The following is a 21,489-nucleotide window of genomic DNA, read 5'->3' as shown; positions in this document are numbered from 1 at the left end:
TCAATCAAGCTAATTAGGTAAGGGTAATACATTATCACTGCATCTCCCTATTCATGAAAACTAATAGTGACTTTTCACCGCGCTCTCTTTGAAACAAAGTAAACATGCAAGGAATGACATTACCGATAGGCAGCCTCTACCAATTACCTTACTATGAGGAAGACTGCTCAATGGAAATTCACCACACACCAAACATAATACCCTGTAATACCTTAATACCTGTAAAACAAACCTTGCTCACTCACATACGTGTATATTTGGTAGAGTTACTCAGGTTACTTCAGTCTCATCTGTCTGAAATTATGGAGTTTTTGTGTCCAACTACAAACAAAAATTATGCAATATTCAATAAACACTGAATTAAATAATTTTTTACATAATTCTACGCGCTGATGGTATATACCTATATAATATCTTCACATTCATAAATTCTATGTTGTATATATAAATGATATATATTCTTTTAATTTATTATTTTTTGTCATATATGTCAGCTGAAGAACACTCCTGGAGCTGATGCACGAAAAAAAAGAAAAGAAAAAATGTGACTTAGTGGTAGTTAAAATTACTTAAACTTTAAGGCCTGTAATTGCACTTGACAGAGGTGGGTGCTGTAATTAGGGATACAATGCACAGCAGAGACTCTTAAAACAAAACAACAAAACACTTTTCAAGATCAAATGTACAATCTGTAAATAATTATAATAAAGAGTTACCTCATGTACCTAATGATGCTTAGCCCATCATTCTTTTCAGACAGGAGAGGTGGAATAGATCTTTATCAATTGAGAATCCATAAAAAATCTGAATTTAAAAAATATGACAAAGCCGTATTTCTGAAGAACCTATTTTTCTGTGATTTTTTTCTTCATTTCTTAATTCTCTTTATTGCATGGCATGTAACACATTAAGAATGACAGATAGGAAATGTTCACCAGTATGTTCTAAAATACCACTGACACACTACGGATGTCACTAGGATTTTTTTTAAAGGATATTTGTGAAAGTTCATGCATCACCTTCCGTTTCTGTATGATTTTTTTTTTTTAATCTGTACATATATCTTGTGTATTGATTGTCTCATGAAGTTCAAGTTCTCATGACTTAAAACTTATCATTTATTTCTCATGAGCTAAGAATGGCATAGTATCACATTTTTCCATGTGATCACTCAACCGTACATAACTCTCATCACTCACATTTTTGTCTATATCTCCATAACTAAGCTTCATATTTCAATGAAACTTGGTAGGAACATAATTCATGTAATTTTCTACGCATCCATTTACAAAGTTTACGCATGTACATGTATAGTACCCGCGCATCAAAATTTCAAAATGCATCATTTTGCATGGATATAAGACCATTTTGAGCATTTTTTTTTGGCACTTTATTTGCACCCATACACACTATATGTAAAGCAAAAGTGAAAATTCTTGCATGGATTTGGTTTAGAACATCAAAGACAAATATATGTTCTCCAAATTTCAGGACTATCTGACTTGATATGACATCATACAGGCCTGTCAAAGTTGCAATATTCTGTGTGCATCAATGGTGATATACGGTGCAAATGTACAGACAAAAAATGCATATTTCTAATCTGTTTTAACTTATTAGAATGGACAATGCTCCCCAATTTTGCTTAACTACAATTCATGTTCTGGAAGCTAATGCATTGTAGACGTTTCATATTTGATGGGTCATTGAGGCTTTAAAAAAAAATCAAAATATATGACATTCCTGCATGAAATGAAGAATATGAAATTTCAAGATGATGTCAACAAATTGCAAATTCATTGGAACGTATCTCACTTTTCCCTAACCAACTTATATCCAATGTTCAGTATAGCTTATTACATTCTTTATTGAATCAGTGTAACACTTCCTCAATTTGATGACATTATTACTGTAAAAAATATGGATTGAAGTTAACCTTGCAAAATTTGACCATTTTATTTGTTGAATCTCTATAGCAGTCCATTAAAAAAAATCCAATCAACATGACTTTATGCATTGAGCAGTAGCTCACTTATCCTTCAAAAATGCTTTTAGGTGCAGCTGACACTTTGGGCTTTTGTGGTGTGCCCTTTGTTTTTTGATTGGATGTTAGGATTACATCTAAATTTGACTGAAATTGAAACTTAGGCTTTGAATTAGCATGATTTTGTGCAAAATACATCCTGTAAAGGTAGAACCTGTAGCTTATCATCCAGAAGATACCAGACTTGTATCCCTGTTCTTTGATGAACATCTCAAAACCTGCATGGCCAATTGCCTCATATCAGGAATTGAACAGACCACCTAATCCGTCACTCTTGACAAATTTGTAAGTCTACTTTGCTAAATTTTTTATTCAAAGAGTAATTTGCTGCTCCATGCTATCCATACCACATTATGCACTCTTTGGTGACAGTCTCATGGACGACATTTATAGCTGCTGAGAAATAGCACATAATAGAATTTGGTAACTTCACAACTCTATGCACAAATGTGCACTAAGCAAGGAGAGGTAGACTTTCTGCTTCATTTGCATGGGCTGTGTAATCATGATGTATGAACAATGTAGTTCTGACAGCTATGAGTTGGTTGTTTGCAGTGTTTATATATTCTAGGATGATATCATGATTTGACGGAATCCAACCATTCGATTTGAAAGATGCAGTGCTACAAATATGGACTAATGGTTTTGCTGCTACATTTTTGACTATAAAGGCATACATTATGATTATTCCAAATGGGATTTAACCTTTAAACTTTCCATACTTGTTCTAAAAATGTTGCATTTTGTCCTGTCCTCACCTTAAGTCAGTGTTACCAGGTATGAAATCAACTTTGTGTTACACTCACACTGGACCTGACATATTTCCTTTCATTAATTTCATAAAACTCTTCCTCAATAATTTTGTAACCTTCTAGCTTAACCTAAGAAGTATGTGAAAATGCTCATTGCGTGCATGCACACACACACACACACACACACACTGATAAGCATCACTGATAAGCATCACTGCTTTTGCGTAGGCTGCAATCTTGCCAAGTCATGAATATCTTTAGTTCACCACTAGAGGGCGTAGAACACTTCTCTGTACGTACCTGAGCTCGATATCAACTGATCACCAGAAACCTCACAAGACAGCGACACGTTGACCTAAAAGGTTAACAAATAAAACTGTCATTGAGGGAATAATCGTCCCTATATTTCCCGATTGCTCTAACAATGAACAACACTTGTACACATTCAGTAATTGCAAACCCATTTGGCGGTTGTATTCCACCTTCATATTATTCCTTGAAGCTTGATGAAAGCCCTCTAGTAAGACAGACTTTTATTTTGCTGCCTTGCAGAAAATATTCATGAACTGTCTTCTGACAGTGTCCAAAGTCAAGCTAGATTTACCAGTATAAAGCAGGCAACATGGCCATAGTAGTGCTAATACTATACCAAGACAGAACCACTGCTCCTGACATTAACGTTTTGCTTTGTATTTTGAGATCTACAAACCTTTCGTGTAATATTTTGCACAAACTGCAAGGACTACCATGGTAATATATTGTAACCTCTTGTTCCTTCTTGTACCTTAAAAATCAAAAAACAATGACTAACTAAAACATGAGTATGTCTCCTCTTCTCAGTGAAAGAGTAATCTACTACAATACTGTACTTTCTTGGCAGTATGTAACTGTCAATTCGATTCTCATACAACCTCATATCAACAACTTACAACACTTCTTTCCCCTATGGTATTTCTTTGCGATAAAAACAATTTCACGAGGCATAGCTTGAAGTTTGAAGAGTCTTAAAGACAATTCTAAAGGGTTCCTAAAAGAGTAGAAATTAAAAAAAAAAAAAACAAACCCTTTAAATGCTATACAGCATAAGGGTCAGTTCTTATATCCCCCAAAGAAAAATATGCACACACACATACACACATAAAAAAACAACAACAAAGCAATCTCTAATTGTGAAGTTCTAAAAAAAAAAATGACAACTACAAAAGACAAAAACCAATTCCCCAGACACAGCAGCTTCTATACATACAGTATGTGACAAAATTTTAATCAACGCAAAGACTATGTAAACATCTTTAAACACATTCTAAGCCAACAGGTTTATGAACCTACATTCAGGTTTCAATCCCAGATATAGGACACTAGTGGAGCCCAAGATCGCTAACAGTATGCAATCTCCTGCCATACCCGGGAGAGATTAATTCAGCAGGAAATATGATCTGCTCATTTCCATACTTATAAAACCTCTCCCTCTCGTCTCTAACCTCAAGGCGCTCTACTCGACACCAACATCAGTCTTATGATCATGTTTTTGCAACGACCACAAGAGGGCAGTATCTCACTTTTACCTCTGTAGTAATTGACATCTTGATGCCACCTCCTACTATCCCACTGCCTTCACTGGGAACTGTAAGGCTACTATTTGTCACACTCTCATTGCATGCTCTGATGGCTATGTTACCAGACCAAAAACCAAAGCCTTTTTTAATCCAACCAGGAAGGAAAAAAAAATAGAAATCTAATCTCCCATACCACTAAGTATTAGTAGAGTATTGCATTTAAGCATCAATTCTGCCAGTGGAACTTGCGTGAATGCAATGTTCCACTTAGGTTTCTTACACAAAGACACACACGCATGTATACACACTCTCAATGGTCACAAACATACATTCTATCCATGGTTCCACCATATACAAATGTATCATTACAGCGTGTTTCACAATATTATGTGAGAAGCCGTTTCATCAACAGCACATGTGGCTGCCTACAGTGTAAGATATATTTTAAAAAAACACTACAACATCCTCATCAATTCACACCAGATTAGCTGAATGTCAAAGATTTGGATATTATAAACATATTTACCATGTCTGTATAAAATCTATTTCATTGCTCTTAGCTGAGGAATTCAGGAAATTGTGCTAGCAAGCTATAAGATGGCATGTACAAATTCTAGCCTCGATGTTATCTGCTTTGGTCATCATGCCCACAACCTGTTTACCTAGAAATCCTCACAAATTCCAAGATGCATATTCTTCATCATGAAAGTAGTAGAAACCAATAATCATTTTTAAAAGAATTTGCATTAAAAAATCAGCATTGCATTAAGCTGATTCCTTAACAGAGGTATATTGCATAATTGTGAAGCATTTGTGACCCGCTACAACAAAAGGATCCAAATGTCAAGGGAGGACAATTTTCTGAATATGGCATGACATTATTCCCTTACTCTTCTTCTTTAATTTCATATATAGCACAACTCATAAAAGTACTCGATGTGGAGATAGTGATGATTTTATTAGCGTGTGTCAAGTGGTTGAGGATATCAGAGTTTCGAGAAAAACGCCTTCAAAGTTTGCCTTCCAACGCTATCATGATCAAGGGGAGGCGAGACAGTTTCCATCGCTTGACAATAGAAGACTATGCTCTTAGCGACCTCTGCAATGTTCATTCATGCTTAGCGCCAGTGGTCTACACACGACCAATCAGTAATCAGGATGCCACGCACTGACCAATACGATCACTCCCTCATTGCTAGGGGCGGAGTCTAGCTGCGGCGCTATTAAAATCCAAATCTTCGGCCACGTTTCTGTTACGTTGAAAGTCGGAAAATCATGGTCGAGAAAAACTCTGACTTTTTTGCCTTTCCTTTGATCATTTAGCTTCAAAATTTCGGCAGATGATAGACAAAACATTAGATAACAAAATTATGCCAAAAACAGAAATCCGATTGTTTTGACCCATTTTGATGGTGTGACTTCAAACTCGATTTTCTCGGCTCAGCCGTCAGTGACTTTAGGATCCTTTTGTTGTAGCGGGTCACATTTCATATTAAAACAAAAAGGTAATTGTTTCTACTTCAAAACAGTGGTCAAGAGTAGTGTATCACGTATCATTTTTCCATTATAAAATCCTTCTACTCTTCAAAAAAATAGAAGTCTCAAAACTATCTTACTAGGATTTTCCCAGTACCCTGTAATACAAAGATATCTATATGTAAATTGAGTGGACTCAAGACTTTCTGTATTCCATAACAAAATGCAAAACAGATAAATATGCTAAGAAATGTAACTACATTGACACATGCATACAGTACACTGCAATGACATCATTAAATAACATTCTAGATACAGGTTTTCCTTAGCATGGATCTGTTGTAATGATATTGTATATTATATCATTTACAGATACACGTACTGTACAATGTATGTTTATTTTCTCAGAGGAAACGTCTGGGAGAGTACAATGTACAACTGCATGTCAGAGAGGCATGAGACAGAGAGAGCAAAATAAACAAAGCAAATGCAGAAAAGGTCCTTCCATCAACATAAGACTCTCAAGCATACTACATACAATTGTGATAGCTAAGTGTTCCCCAAACTACACTGTACAACACATGTGATCACATTGCCACAGATCAGCTTTTTCCTACTTCATCAAAGTTATGTGTCACAGTCTTGAAATGGACTCCCAATATCTAGCAGTAAATTTATCAAGCCAAACTGTGGAGTTTCCACCATTTCTGTCAAGTGAATTGCCTACATGAGGAGACATTCAATGAAGCAGTCTATATTTTAGGTACAAAGGCCAGCTGCACTCAAAGCCCTAGAGAGGAACCACAGGCGGTGCACACTCAACGAAAACTACAAACATTTGTCATGCAAATGAGCAAATAAAAATTCCTCAATGCAGTATTCAGACTTATGACCTCATGTGCCTTCAGTTTAAATTGTGCAGATGTACAGCACAGTTCAGCTTTTTCATCATCCGGTGCTATTTCCTCGTGAAACCATAAACTGCAATAAAGATTTTTGATGAAGATAAGCACATACGACACAATGCTGTTTTGCTATATGAAAATAGAGTATGAAGAAAGAAATGCATTTTAATTTCCGTACGTACAGCAAGGGTAAAATTTGTGAACCTTTAATGAAGAATCGATGACAATCATGCCATGGTAAGACTTGGTGCAAAATGCGATACATGGCAGTGTGTTTTGATAGGTGTTAGAAAGATGGGTGATTCAGAGCACTTGGCTGATAACCTTATTGTACAGATGTAAATAACTCTATTTACTGACTTCTGAATAGACCACTAAAATACAATTTCTGTTTTGTCCAAGATCTTGCATTTCTATACACACACACACACACACACACACACACACACACACACAAATAGGGGAAAAGAGAGGATGATGTGACTTCCTTGTTTCCCTTCCCTCTGTAATTTACAGAATGTTTACTACAATGTATGAACAAACTTTGCCTCGAATGTTTCACAGTAATCCGTAATAAATTCACACTTTTGTCTTGCTGGGTCTCACAGGAAATTTTTAGACCATGTGGCAGTGAGTTTCACTAGCGTGTGGAATCTCACGCAGTGGTTGTGAGAAATGACGTTCTAAACAGAGTCACTCAATTCCAGACGATCAAACCTACCACAATTCATATCGATTCTAACCTTCTGTTCATACAACGTTATCAATTATTGCAATTAAGTGTTTTCTGGAAAAACAATGGAACCTACATTACAGGGTTCCTGCATATTTCACAAAAATAAATTCCATGAGTTTTCCATGACTTTTCCCATGTAAAATTGTAGGAAATCCAGGACTTTTTCCACAGTAGGAGGTTAGTGGTAAATAAATAAAATTACTATTAGAAAGTTGTGTCCATGTATCAAAAGCCACAGTATGTATATGTGACCCGCTACAACAAAAGGATCCGAAAGTCGGGGGAGGACAATTTTCTGAAAATGGCGTGACAATTTTCCCTTACTCTTCTACTCTAATTTCATATATAGCACAATTCATAAAAAATACTCGGTTGTGAAGATATTGATGCTTTTATTAGCTCATGTCAAGTGGTTGAGGAAATCAGTGTTTGGAGAAAAATGCCTTCAAAGTTTTCCTTCCGACGCTGTCATGATCAAAGGGAGGCGAGACAGTTTTCATCGCTGGACAATAGAAGGCATGCTCCTAGCGACCACCGCGATGTTCACTCAAGCTTAGCATCAGCGGTCTTCGCATGACTAATCAGTAATCAGGATGCCATGCACTGACCAATAAGATCACTCCCTCATTGCTAGGGGCGGGGTCTAGCTGCAGCGCTAAATACATATCTTCGGAAACGTTTCTGTTACGTTGAAAGTCGGAAAATCATGACCCAGTAAAACGCTAATTTCTTGCCTTTCCTTTGATCATTAAGCTTCAAAATTTCGGCAGATGATATATAAAACATTAGATTACAAAATTATGCCAAAAACAGAAATCCGATTGTTTTGACCAATTTTGATGATGTGACTTCAAACTCGATTTTCTCGGCTTAGCCGTCAGCCACTTTAGGATCCTTTTGTTGTAGCAGGTCACATATCATCCCAATACTGTCTGTAGCGAACAAGTTTAGTCCGATTTCATTTGATTCAATGTTTTCCTCAAAAACAAACTTACACTGCAAAAAAAAATATCACTAAAAGGTGAAAAATATGGAAATTTCTGAACTGATCCATGACTTTTCTATGATATGGTATACGTCTATAATTCTTACTTTCCATGACTTTTCCAGGCCTGGAAAAGTATTTTCAAAATTCCATGACTTATCCAGGTTTTCTATGACTGCATGAACCCTGTCACAATTTGTCATTTAAGCACACAATGTACTCAATACAACTTGTAAATCCTTTCTTTCACAAGTTGCTCCAAAAATGTTAAAAACAATCAACAAGCTACCACGGAAGTGTGAGATAAGACCTCATACCTCCCTGAAGCTACAAACAGCTTCCCTACATACTCTTATCAATGAGAATTAATAGATGTCTAAGCCAGAGCTCATTGTAGGGGGAAACTACAAATATCAAGTATTGTTCAGGATTTGCTTTTACTTTACTGGCATATTTGGGAAGGTGCCAAAAATGTGAGTGTAGAAACTGTCAGAACTGCATAGAAGCCAAACTAGCAACCAGATCACTTTGTCACATAACCAAATGTCAAGTTCTCAAGTGTTAATACCCACATATCTCTTGAGATGTTAGTAGTGCACAAGACCTATAGTGTAGAGAGGTTATCAAACTTCCTTCCTGTCTCACAACTCTCCCACGGTTGGTAATGAGGATTTTAAAAAAAGAAGATAACTATCCACATCTTCAACCATTTTACAAGAAAGAAGAAAGAACTAATTGTTGGTACATCATAACTCTGAAATACTTTTGATTTAAATGATAAAGTTTAGTCTCATTGAATTCATTCATTGGATAGAAAAATATATTTTTATCATACAAGCTTATATATGAACAGGAGAATTAAGTTTCATTGAAAACAACTCATTTCCATCATTACCCTCCAGAAACTATTACATTGTATCAAGGTTTACAATAACTACCAGCTCAGATGGAATGATGACGACAGTGACAATGGTATAATCATGGCTCGACACTAACTTTTTTGTCTGGTGGCCCAATGGGGCCACCAAAATCCTAAATTTCAAATTTTTGGTGGCCCGAGAGAAAAATTTGGTGTCCCGAAAAAAACCCAATAAAAAAATTAAAAGTTTTTTTTTTTTAATGAGTCAAATATTGCAGATTTATGATAGTAAGAATTAGAAGTTGGACATATCTACTCATAAATAAACTTCAACAACTTGCAACACTCACTCTCAGGCATTCATTCAGTCCTTTTCATCCATCCTTTGAACAAATTTTACTGCTAATTTCCGGCGCAAAAAGTTACGAATTTATTGACATACTTTTCAAAAAAATTTGGTGGCCCGAGGCGGGCCACCAAATTTGCCCTTTTTGGAAATTTGGTGGCCCGACTTTAATTGTTGGTGGCCCTGGGCCACCGGGCCACCGGGCCACCGTTAGTGTTGAGCCCTGGTATAATTGTAGCAACTTTGTAAATATCATATCAACAATAAATGCAAACCAGCAGCCAAAACCCCCCAACAACATTGAGTACACATGTAGGCCTATCATTCGGTTTTATGAATTCTTGCATCACGTTTTTTTTTTTCTTTTTCATTGCAACTGAGATTGACAATCTGCCCTCCATTAACATTTTGTATTTAAGCATCAATTATTCAGTTTTTAAGTAGTGGCAATGATAAATAATCATGGGTGTATACATACTCGTGATGGATTTGAACCACGATATCCTGATTACTACATATTTTTGTATCTACTAGAGTGCCAAGCTCCCACCCTGCAGCCAGTGCTGGTTCTAATCTTATGGCATGCTTGCAGTGGGTACTGGGCATTCATTAAAATTAATGAATTCTTGCATCAAGTTGTTTTTATTGAAATGAATTGACATCAGTATTAATTTACGTAGATGAAGGGTAATTCGTCAATTAGTTGCAATACTTAACAACAACTTGACACAAGAATTTCACAAATATTAATAAGTGATGTCCATTCATATGTTCTATCAAATTAACCACAATACCTGCCAAGTTCAATGAAAACTTTTATCATGCATTTTCATAAAGGAGATCAACATGTGAAAATTGGCCCGTAATTTTGTCCCAGCCAGAAGGGGGCCACCTATGGATCTGCTATAACTTTAAAGTTACTCAGAGTATTTCTGGTTTTATAGAAGAAAAATTTTAACTTTTCTTTATTAAGATTCTCTAATTTGAGGGTCCTGGGCCTCCTGGTGGCCCCAAAGCGGGGCACAGGGCCCATTTTTACAAATATGTATTCTACTGTTCTCGCAAAAATTCCATCTAAGTTTGGTGAAAATTTACCATGCACTTTTAAGAAGAGGATGAATACGTGTTGTGAAGGGGAGGGGGTCATGGATGATGTCCACCTTATACAAACATTGCTAAATCCATTGACGGGCTGATTTTGCTACAACACGCATTTCCCATAGACACTTGCCCGAGTATACTCGGAACTTATCCTCAACAGGTTAAGATCTTATCACCCTCATAGGGATTCTACCTGGCAAGTTTGGTAAAATTTATCATTTACGGTTTAAAAGAAGAAGCTACTTGGGCCCCAATTCATCCCCCACTCCTGGAACAAACTTGAAATTAAATTGTATGGAGGCATCAAGAAGAAGCTGAAAATTCAAAAAAATTGGGTTGCAGTTTGTTCCCCCCCCCCCCCCCCCCCCCAACGGCCCTTTAAGGAGGCATCCCAAGATCCATCATGAACAGACTTGAAATTTCAGTCACCAATGTACTTTACTACTAAGCTCAATCACTTCTGGTTCTATAGAGAGATACAATTGTAGATCATTAAAGTTTCCTCAATTTGAGGACTTTGCCTCTAATCCCCCTAGGGCCTAGAGGGTGCCCATAATACAAACTGAGATCCTATCCCCCTAGCGATATGCTAACTGCCAAGTCTGGTACAAATCCATCATTGGGTTTTCAAGAAGAAACTGAAAATGTAAAAAGTGTACATACGCCAGACAAAAGGTGACAGACAACTGACAGAAGAAAATGAATGCCAGATAATGAATGAACGCAATAGCTCACCTGAGCCTTCCGCTCAGGTAAGCAAAACAGGAACAGAGATACAGAGAAAGCAGACAAATTGAAATACTGGGTATGCAAACAAGAGCCAAGCTGATATTATGAAATACAAAGGGCTTGAATGTAACTGTAAGAGTAATTAGGCTCTCAATGCCTGATGTATTAAACCGCTGAGGACGGTTTGATTTTGCTATGTATAAATGTAACACACATTTCCCATAGACTCTTGCCCGAGTATACTCGGGACTCATCCTCAACGGGTTAAACTACTGGTCAGTATAATAATGTTGTTTGTCAATTAATAAGAATGTGCGACATGTTTTTCTGCCCACTACCATTACATTGTCACCTCTGTTCTGATATCATCTGCCTGAACTTCAAGCTATACACACTGCAGACCTGGAAAAGACACACGACTATCATGCACTTATTACTACAGAGACAGTTTCTTTGTTTTGGTTGAAGTGCACCTCTTTAAATTCAGAGTAGTAGAGAAACATGTCAGCCCCAGTAATAGGTAGTGTTGAGAGGTGTGCACTCTAGCCACTATTTCACATTTTTCTTTCAGCTCTAATGGATTTCAGAAAGAAGGCACAAATACTCTCTGTGGTAGAGATCCAGAACTGACTCACAATATCATTACTCTAAAATCAGAAACTTACGCATGCATTCTAATTTCGCAAAATTTTGCAATCTGAGCAAGATATACAAAATTGAAATGCACATGAAGTTCTTGTCTACAGTTGTATACTATGTATTGAATGCAAAAAAGGCTGTTGGATCCAATAAGCAAAAATTTCTTGCATTAGAGTATACATCTACAGTAATATTTGTGTAATGTACCAAGAAAAGATACTAGAACTAGAGAAGAACTCCAGTTTTCTTAAATACATTAAAGGGATGGTATAGTATTGGTTGAGGTGAGAATTCAGTTTTAACTTTTTGCGGGATACTTAGAAACCACTTTATGAAATGTTAAAAGACTACAATGCTACAATGTAAGAGGAATTCAGAGTTTATTTGATGAAAATCTGTTTTGAAATGGCTGATATAAAAAAAACACATTTAACACACAAGTTTTTATTAGGATTGCTTAATTTTGGATATCTCAGCCATTTCAAAACCTACTTTCATCGAATAAACTTTGAAGTCCTCTTAAAATTTTGTGCTCTTTCATATATCATAGGAGGCTTGTCATTATAAAAGAATCACCATAAAAAGACATCGGATACCTTAAACTCCATCTCAGCCGAAATTGTACCATTCCTTTAAACTTTCTGTAAACTTAAAGGGACATTCCAGACGATTTTTCATAATTTCATATCATGTAGTACACAAATCAACAACTCCATGTATAGATTTGTGGAATTTATTGTGGTGCTTGAGCAGAGAAACAATACTTTGAAAAACCTTAAACAAATTACACTGAACAGGGGTGATGACATATGATAGGACTTTAGGAGGTTCACATATTTCAGAAATGTAGCAGTATAATTCCATTACAATACTGCTTGGTTGCAAGTTCACCTGTGTATAATCTATGCATGCCTTCTTCTTTTGTTCTGCTTCCTTGAGCCCCAACTCATGCATTCTTACATGTATGGTGACTCTGCCATGTCATCATTCTTGTTCATTGGAATGTGTTCTAACTTTTGAACATATTCTTATTCTTCATCCCAATTATCATGAATTCTGAAACTCTGTCCTCAGTATAACTAATCTATAATTGTTCATTACCGTAAAAATCTGAAAATCATCCGGAGGTCTCCTTTAATGGAAAGACTTCCCTTTCCACTGATTCTGCCATACCACTCCATATTGTCCTATCCTGCTTATGCATGCACACATATTATTTGACAAATGATAGGGTATGGGGGGGGGGGCCGAGACATACAGCTGTATGGAAATTTGATGACAACCCTACCCAATATATGGCCTCCATGGTCTATATGGCCTATCCTTTACCTATCTTGGCAAACTCAGATCCAATTCTCACACCTACGGCGCGAGTTTCACTCCCCAGCAACCCATCTCACACTCATCCACCCAGCAATCATTTTCTCATGCCTCTCAGAAAAAACAAAAAACAAAAAACAAAACAAAAAACAAAACAAAACAAAACATGGCAGGTAGATAAATAGCAAACGTTGGATGAGAAACTCTCTTCTGCTGAACTGATAATGAGCAAGGTAAACTTTAAATCCCAATTCTTTTTGTTGGCTAGAGGATTCCTACATGGCGGTATCTTACAGCTATTTTCCTTTCCAAATAAATAATTCAAAAGCTTAGAGGTCTCTAAAGATTCTGCCATCTACTAAGTTACATCAGCCGTACATTTACTGTACATTCTACAGAGGCGGTGAGTTGGCTCAGTCGGTAGCGCGTCTGCCTCACGATCACGCGGCCCGGGTTCGAACCCGAGTCTGGACTGAGCAATGTTGTGTGTAAACATACCGTCCCCTCTAGCAAGAGGCAAAACACTCTGTCCCTCGGATAGGACATAAAATGGAGGTCCCGTGTATGAGAGAGTCACAGCTCATGCACGTAAAAGATCCCGCTTCATTCATTCATCGCAAAGAGCAGGGTGTCTAACCCGGTGAAGTGGTCCCACCCCACATCCAACTGGACCCCATGGAAGACCAGCTTAGTGTAGCTGAATATGGGCTATCCAGCCATCTTCACAGATGGAAAATGGACAACAACAACAACAACAACAACAACAGTATTCATTCACCATTGACCAAATATGGGCAAAAAATGCCCAAACTGACGTCTTGCAGGACCAGGTTCCATAACGAATGAATAGATAAAAATTATGCAAGTAAAATTGTATTATAAATGTGCACCAAAATGAAAAAACTAGGATACGTCTCCCCCCCCCCCCCCCAACTTTTCGGGTGTTTCCCTAAATCAGAGTTTCTCGCTCCCAGCCAGTTGAGAAGCTTGTCAGCACCTCTACAAATTGCACCATCTGATGATTTGCATTCTTGCATGACTACTGTAAATTTGCAGATCACTTTTCTTGATTCTTTCAAGTAGATTCCTCTATCTCTAATTTCATAAATGGGTAGATCTAGACCTCTAGAAATTCTAATTGTAAACAAGGTGAAATTAATATTGCATTTTATTTCATTTAAGTTTACTCTAGATTAAACTTAGGTCTACAGTTGTAATTTCCAACAAAAATGCGGAAACAGCAAGATATTAATCATCTAGTATAGTACTAGTCTAGTGTACCTAGTCTATCATAATATAGACTCTAGTACAACATTGCAAAAAATGAAAACACTGTGAACTGCAGTGAAACAAAATCGATGCCGTACATCGGGATGGAACCTGTGCTGACCATTGATGAGGGGGCTGCTGAAATGAAAAGCAGGGTTTATAATATAAAAACAGAGCCAACAAAGCCAAAGGGAAGACTAATTTGCCAACAAGAGTAGTTGAGCTGCATGAAGCTATCCGTTTGGCACACAGGCGTGTGGCAGGGTCTAAACAAACCCTAACTAAACTTATATTTGGGTTTCACATGTTACGTTAGAGACAGACCTATGGTTCTGATCTTGGCCCCAATCAGAAAGTCGCGGTATCACGCAAAATGTCTTTGTTGGAGAACAATGCCACGGTCCCACACGTGTATTCTTGTGTGTCGGACGGCAAAGACAAAGACACCATTTTATAGTGGAATAGCCTGCTAATGATCCTAAATTTCATCAAACTAGCCAAAATTTGATGATGCATGATACTGCACTTACTATGATTCAGTCATACACACAAAAGCGTGACTTAGACAAGTACTGAAATATAAACATGCTTACGGTTTCACGGAAGTTGTGAGGCTTTTCAAACTCGCGCGTGTTTCCCACGTTTCAATACAGATGATTCACCTCACAATATGCGAGTACACGTTGTCTTGTTGCGTGTCTCGAGCTTCACAGCGGTCCTTTGCACACTTTCGGTGCGACCTCGTACGTGTACGTATTAAAGTTCAGGGAACGTTGTCTTGTTCGTGCACCCTGCAATAGACGAAATCTTCGTCAAGCAAAATTAAAAGCACTTCAATATTATTCGTGGTAAAGTGATGCCCTACATTATGGTCGTATGCGGGGGGAGGGGTAAGGTTACCCCTTCCAAGAAATTTTCACCCCCCCCTTTTTCCTGGTATTCGCACATTAGGATTTTCCAACAAAAAGAAAAGAAAAAAAAGATCGGTATAAACCTATGTAATTACAATGTGTATAGAAAACCACGCAACACTATAAAAGCATTTCTGTCTTTCGATTAATTCTCGTGTTTGTTAATGACATTTCTCTCATTTCATCTGTCGCCACCACAGTCACTGCCGTCTATTTTGGCATTGGATGTGCTGTGCACCAAAGGGCCTATACGAAGTGTAGACGAACACAACGAGGAACAAGAGACCTGTGAGAGACACGATTTAGCCAAATTGCCCCTCAACATTCTCTTTTTCTTTTTTTTTAATACAAAAATTAGACATCTACATTGCCTTGAATATCCTTTTTTGTTACTTTGTGCTTGACAATGTTCCAGATATTCTACTATGAAGTGTGCATCAGATCGTTGTATGTCAGTTAAAAAAAAAAAAAATGAAAAAGCTCACTGCCGCATCACCCTCCCCTGCTTGGTCGCTGCTTGCGCTCTCCCTCGCTCGTGTGTTCACTCCAAATATTGAACATTAATCTCCCTCCCCACCCCCCCCCCTCCGAGAAATAATCATGCGGATCTATGATCATACCTAAATCGTAAATGTGTGGACCTAGAAGTGGTCAGATGGCTTTGAGGCTAGTAAAGGGGAAGGGATAATTCCGGGGTGTTCGTATACAGTTCCGTGAAATAGGCCCCACGATGATATATAGGCCTACAAAATGAAATCAGACTTATAGTCATAATCACTATCTGGGTTGTTCAGGTTTAGTCATACTGTAGGCCCTATCAGTATAAGTGAGGATCATATGATAGGCTGCATGTTTATTTCACTAGCATTGTTCTCTGATAAAATCATCATAATCGGCAACTCAAGCTCTCGATCTTCGTCAGATACTCAGACCCTATTAATAGTCGACATATTCCACGTGCAGTTGAATGTCATTATACTGTTTCTGTTGAATAGTCCTGGAAAAAGGCTAAGAAGATAAGCAAGCCAAAATTAAGATTGTATTCATAGTAATAAGGACGATAGTAATGGACGTAATGATGATCACGATAACCAAACTGAAAGTGATACACTCAGCTAATTCTCGCCTGCATGCATGCATTGATACTGAAGCTATAAGCAGCTATAAGAGCTGCTCCTTCCGCTCCAAGCTATGGAGAGAACTCAATATACCGCAGCGACGAGGTAAAAAAAATCTTGTGCATGGAGCACAAATAAACTATGATGAATAAAATAGAAAGTAAAACATTTAAGAAGGAAACGCACAAAAAAAAAATTGGATATAAACTTAATGTAAAGGATAGAAGAAAAAACCCCATAAACACTTAAAAGAGAAATCAGAAAAAAGAGCAAAACCTATATAAGCACAAACCCATCGAACAAACATTAGAAAAGATTTGCTATATATCTACATCATCATAGCTTCTGTGCGAGACTCTTACTCGAGGTGTTTCTATAGCCTGACAATAACTAAATTCGTAGCATATAAAATCGGTCAGATCTGAATGGCAGCAGCAGCAACAACAACAACAATAATAACAACAATATATGTATACTTGAAATGAAAGTTATAAACAGACAAAAAATGAGGATCGACATCCGTCACGCTTTATTGTAAGAATTTCAACATTTTCCCTGTCAGGTATATTATCATTATTGTTATTATTTATTCAGCAATTCAACGTACAATATACAGGCGGACATATATATATACAAACAGAAAATCGTATTACATGATATAAAGATTGCGGTGATTCCAGGTGCATGCCGCTGGTTGCCAGGGGGAGGAAAAGGCAAACTTAATCACCAAGGCTCGAGGCCTTCCTCCCCGACCAGTGCATGCACCCAGAATCAGTTATATAAATGTAAAACAGCTACAAACACTATCAAATAATACATTATTACACAAAAAAGCACTGAATTCAAATACAAATACAACTAAAACTATCACTAAATATGACGGATGCCTCACCCTGACCTGATGGTGTGAGCTCATCCAGCAAAACCGGTGATTTGATATGTTCTTTCAAACAAAAAAATAAGGATATTATTATATATGTAGTACCACGGCAACTCATTGCCCAACGATGATCAGAAATATGTTCCGCTCTTTTAAGATTGATCATCTTTAACAAAATCTCAACGCAGAAACCCAACCAATGGAGTGAGCAACACACTGGTAATATATTTTCCCCCCTAAAAATACTGTTGCCGTAGCAACACATTGTCTAACAGCGACAAATGACGAAGGTTGCACAGTCATAGGAAAGCAGCTATATAGAATATCAAACCTCAACTCAAATACTGAAAACTGAGGGAGTGTTCAGTCCACAACTAACTGTATACTTTGGATGCAAAAATTAAAACAAAAACAAAAACAAAAACGTGGTTGCTACGGCAATATATTGGTTTAACATGAAAAAACGATAGAGTTTGCACACCTTTATATTCCGCCCATATGCCAAACCTCAAGTCAAATGCCTAAAACCTGAGATACACGTAATAAAAATAAATAAATAAAAGGAAAAAAAGTATATCTGGTAAATAATGTGCGTCAATCATTTCAATGAGGAATTACACGCGGTTTCTCGTAATCTAGTTGGAATTTTCAGAAAGGAGCCCCCCCCCCCCCCCCTTTAGAAACCGAGGGAGCTTTAAAGGGTGTGTGCAGTTCTGGTTGAGGTGCATATGAGGATTTAGCTTTCAACGTTTTGCGAGATATTCAGAAACCACTCTAAGAGATGTCAAGGAGCATGTAATTCTAAGGGATATCAAAAGTTCACTTGATGAAAATCGGTTTTGAAATGGCTGAGGTATCCAAAAACAAGCAGAACAAAGATATCCTAATAAAAAGCGTGGCCTGTCACCTTTTATTATTGTCACTTTTTTGGATATCTCAACCATTTGAAAACCAATTTTCATCAAATAAACGTTGATTCCTTCTTAAAATTACATACTCTTTCATATTTCATAAGAGGTTTCTCATTATCTCACTTTGGAATTTTCAAAACATGAATCCCCACTTCAACCAGTACTGTACAGTCCCTTTAACATTTTTTTTTTTTTTTACAGTGTAATAAGAGAGCCTAATGTAGGATCTTTGGTGTAGTTCTTGTGCAAAGCGTTGGTGGAAAATATAGAAATTTGGCGGACAGTAAAATTAGTTTAGGCTAGAAATCTGGCTTTGGCACTGATTGTTTTTTGCTTATTATGCTACTTTTGATGCATTGATAGCAAAATGCATGACTGTTGGAGAAAAATGTACATTGCCTGCATTCCTTTCGTACTCAATAATAAAATGTAAAAATGCATGACTGTAAAATAATGTACATTTAATGTACAATTTTCTCCAATAGTCATGCATTTTTGTATTTTGTATTTGTATATCTATATATACAATGTGCGTTATATGCATCTATATATCTATAACCATATCTATATATACTATACAAACACAAAAATATGTTGTTTTGCCGTTTACTCTTTAGATATCTATTTTGATGTGCTTCTGAAAGCACATGCAGGGATGCGTTATTAGAGCGATTTCAAAGTATGAAAAACATTGATTGTGTTACATCTTGTATATTAGACGCTTTAACGAATAATATTCACCTCACACGCGAATCATTTCAAGTTCGTATACACAAATGGTGTTTTTATTATAGATTTGTTTCAGAAATAATTACTTAATGTTCACAGAGTAATTCACAATACCATTGAATAGGAACATTTTTTTTATCATTTTTTATTTTTACATAAAAATTGCTCTTCAGCTGAGGTGTGACTCTTCTATGTACACAAAATACACGATTGGTCTTTCAAAATACCATGAGGGGTCACAACATTATCAAACTATTCTATCATCATCTTTTCTCTCCTACGACACTATGTTCTCTTGATTATAACTTCTTTCAGCACTGCTTAGATTCCCCTTAATTTAGGTTCATATTATTCTGTTTACGCTTCTAAAGGACAAAGTCTATCATATTTCGAGTAACGTCCTTGTGACAAACTTCTGTGTATCAGGCAAAAAACACGTGCAAATCCTAATACTTAAATCTTTCATTTCTAATCAGTAAATGAAATGTGCGCAATATCATTCGTGATTTATTGCAATAGTGTTAAAAAGAGAGATATAATTTCCCCTCATACCCCACATCATAAAGAAATAGGTAAAGCAATCTAATGCTGCTCTTGTCACGTTTCAGTATGCTGCCCTCTCTCGTAAATGCACGATGATGCCGACTACGAATGTACTGGAGAGTATACTCGTCATAACATTAAAGGGATCGTACAGTTCTGGTTGAGACCTAATTTTATGTTTCTAACATTTTTAGGTGAGATAATGAGAAATCTCATATGAAATATGAAAGAGCATGTAATTCTCTGAGGAATTCAACGTCTATTTGATAAAAATTGGATTTGAAATGGCTGAGATATCCAAAAAGAGCGATTCTGATAAAGTGTGGGACCCACACTTTGTAACGATCGCTTTGTTTTACTTTGTTTTTGGATGTTCCAGTTATTCCAAACCAGATTTTCATCAAATAAACTTTGAATTCCTCTTAAAATGGTATGCTCTGTACTGTATCATAAGTGTTTTCTTGGTATCTCGCAAAAATTTAAAAGCCCAATTCTCATCTCCACTAATACTGTACTATCCCTTTAAACTCTAGCAAAATGTACTCATTGAATGAAAAACTCACTTCAAAGCAGTAACTTTAAGGCGTAGAAGGCCAAGCAAGCACATAGTGGATATGAGATGGGGCCAGCGGAGAATAAACAGCTGAATGGGATTTGACATCGCCACCCCCAGGTTGGGGAACGAACGCATAAATGCTCACTAATGATAATTAATGAAAGCAAGGTGTGTGTGTGTGTGTGTGTGTGTGTGTGTGTGTGTGTGTGTGTGTGTGTGTGTGTGTGTGTGTGTGTGTGTGTGTGTGTGTGTGTGTGTGTGTGTGTCCGATGTGTATGGCCTGTGAAAGGGAGAACCAAAATCATTTGCTGTAAAATATCAGATATCAGGATTCTTCTGTTCATGAATATTGCACAGCTTATAGCCTGATACAACACCTCAAGACGTGTAGTGGAGTGGTTCTTCTACTCTCGTTTTCTGTAATCCATGTCTTACTTGGCAGCGTTGGCCATCACTCAGCATTCCACTGATGGTATATCATAGTGCTGTTGAACTAAGTGAAACCGATCGAAACATTAATCACATTTTGCCTTTACATTGACGGTCAGAATTGAAAAAGAGATAATTTGAATATATGAGTGCATTTAGAGAGGAGACTTCTCTTTGGTCTAAAAAAGAAATCGGTAATGAAGCAAGAATGATAATCTAATGGGGAATGAAAGCCAAATATACAGATGGATTGATTAAAAGCAGCACATATCAGAGAAGATTGAGGAAAATCGCACCATCCGTTAATACATAGCAACGATATAGACAATTAAAGACAATTCCACAAAATATCATTTTGAATGAAAAAAAAAATCTTCCTTTCTATTTACATTCCCATTCCTTGTTACTGACATGTTAAAGGTGACAATATTATCGACCCTATTTTCTGAAAGACGTAAGTCAAGTGCTCTTTCATGAAGATAGAAAAGCAAAAAAAAAAATGAAATTTCTTTATATCTACTTGTCACTTCATTCAATATCTAATCTTTATTTTTCACCACTAGAGAAAAAAATATGTAAGAGAATGGAAGACAAAATAGCACAATGCGATGTCGACAAGCAATATCTGAGAATAGAACTTTAAATGCTCTCTTTTCCTCTTCTTTTCTTTCGCAAATTACCTCATAAGATGAAAC

The 21,489-nt window shown here is 36.9% G+C and overlaps 1 protein-coding gene across 4 annotated transcripts in view; it reads right to left on the bottom strand.

Annotated features, from left to right (window-relative positions):
- Positions 1-15,372, bottom strand: part of LOC139722316 (heterogeneous nuclear ribonucleoprotein K-like) — a 159,630-nt gene extending 144,258 nt beyond the window's left edge. For 2 of the 4 annotated variants that reach the window (XR_011710278.1, XM_071633625.1), the window contains exons 1-2: positions 15,311-15,369; positions 3,097-3,151 (exon numbers count right to left, since the gene is read on the bottom strand). The gene's annotated coding sequence lies outside the window, so the exon portion shown is untranslated. Of the gene's footprint in view, positions 1-3,096; positions 3,332-15,310 lie in introns of those variants that run through there. The other 2 variants (XM_071633627.1, XM_071633626.1) reach the window with 2 other exon arrangements.
- Between the last annotated feature and the right edge of the window lie 6,117 nt (positions 15,373-21,489).

This window comes from Diadema antillarum, unplaced genomic scaffold, assembly GCF_040938485.1.
Source record: "Diadema antillarum isolate AM-2024a unplaced genomic scaffold, OU_Dant_1.0 scf00000163, whole genome shotgun sequence".
Classification (NCBI taxonomy): Eukaryota; Metazoa; Echinodermata; class Echinoidea; order Diadematoida; family Diadematidae; genus Diadema; species Diadema antillarum.
Note: the sequence above shows the minus strand (reverse complement) of the source record. Positions and strands in the feature narration are given on the sequence as shown.